The sequence below is a fragment of the Arachis ipaensis genome, chromosome B3 (genome assembly GCF_059453495.1).
Source record: "Arachis ipaensis isolate K30076 ecotype BB chromosome B3, ASM5945349v1, whole genome shotgun sequence".
NCBI lineage: Eukaryota > Viridiplantae > Streptophyta > Magnoliopsida > Fabales > Fabaceae > Arachis > Arachis ipaensis.
In genome coordinates, this window is record NC_142438.1 from 107,118,080 (window position 1) to 107,119,666 (window position 1,587).

Sequence of the window (1,587 nt, forward strand, 5' to 3'; positions counted from 1 at the left end):
TAAAAATATTTTTCAAAAATTTTTTTCTTATCTTTATCACATAATTTTCGAAAATAACATCATCAATTAATGTTTTGATTCAAAAATTTCAAGTTTGTTACTTGCTTGTTAAGAAAGATTCAAACTTTGAGTTCTAGAATCATATTTTGTGATTTCTTGTGAATCAAGTCATTAATTGTGATTTTAAAAATCAAATTTTTTTCAAAACTAATTTCAATCATATCTTTTCAAAAATATCTTCTTATCATATCTTTTTCAAAATTTGATTTTAAAATATCCTTTCTCACTTCTTATCTTCTTATCTTTTCAAAATTGATTTTCAAATTTGTTTTAACTAACTAAATAACTTTTGTTTGTTTTTTATCTTTTTCAAAACTACCTAACTAACTCTCTCTCTCTCTCTGTTCGAATTTTTTCTTCTTCTTTTCTTCTACTCACACAGGGACCTCTATACTGTGGTAAAAAGGACCCCTATTATTATTTTTCTGTCCCTCTTTTTCATATGAGCAGGAGCAAGGACAAGAATATTCTTGTTGAAGCAGATCCAGAACCTGAAAGGACTCTGAAGAGGAAATTAAGAGAAGCTAAATTACAACAATCCAGCAAGCACCTTTCAGAAATTTTCGAACAGGAAGAGGAGATGGCAGCCGAAAATAATAATAATGCAAGGAGGATGCTTGGTGACTTTACTGCACCTAATTCCAATTTACATGGAAGAAGCATCTCCATCCCTACCATTGGAGCAAACAATTTTGAGCTGAAACCTCAGCTAGTTTCTCTGATGCAGCGGAACTGCAAGTTTCATGGACTCCCATCTGAAGATCCTTTTCAGTTCTTAACTGAATTCTTGCAGATATGTGATACTGTTAAGAGTAATGGAGTAGATCCTGAAGTCTACAGGCTCATGCTTTTCCCTTTTGCTGTAAGAGACAGAGTTAGAGTATGGTTGGACTCTCAACCTAAGGATAGCCTGAACTCTTGGGATAAGCTTGTCAAGGCTTTCTTAGCCAAGTTTTTTCCTCCTCAAAAGCTGAGCAAGCTTAGAGTGGATGTTCAAACCTTCAGACAGAAAGAAGGTGAATCCCTCTATGAAGCTTGGGAGAGATACAAAGGACTAACCAAAAAGTGTCCTTCTGACATGCTTTCAGAATGGACCATCCTGGATATATTCTATGATGGTCTGTCTGAGTTATCTAAGATGTCATTGGATACTTCTGCAGGTGGATCCATTCACCTAAAGAAAACGCCTGCAGAAGCTCAAGAACTCATTGACATGGTTGCTAATAACCAGTTCATGTACACTTCTGAGAGGAATTCTGTGAGTAATGGGACACCTCAGAAGAAGGGAGTTCTTGAAATTGATACTCTGAATGCCATATTGGCTCAGAACAAAATATTGACTCAGCAAGTCAATATAATTTCTCAGAGTCTGAATGGAATGCAAGCTGCATCCAACAGTACTCAAGAGGCGCCTTTCGAAGAAGAGGCCTATGATCCTGAGAACCCTGCAATAGCAGAGGTAAATTACTTAGGTGAACCTTATGGAAACACCTATAACTCATCATGGAGAAATCATCCAAATTTCTC

General features: G+C 35.7%; 1 non-coding gene across 1 annotated transcript; it reads right to left on the reverse strand.

Annotated features, from left to right (window-relative positions):
* Window positions 1–1,036: 1,036 nt before the first annotated feature.
* Window positions 1,037–1,144, reverse strand: LOC148571950 (small nucleolar RNA R71). The gene has a single exon (XR_015880292.1). It is a non-coding gene; the product is annotated as a small nucleolar RNA R71 (small nucleolar RNA).
* Window positions 1,145–1,587: the final 443 nt, after the last annotated feature.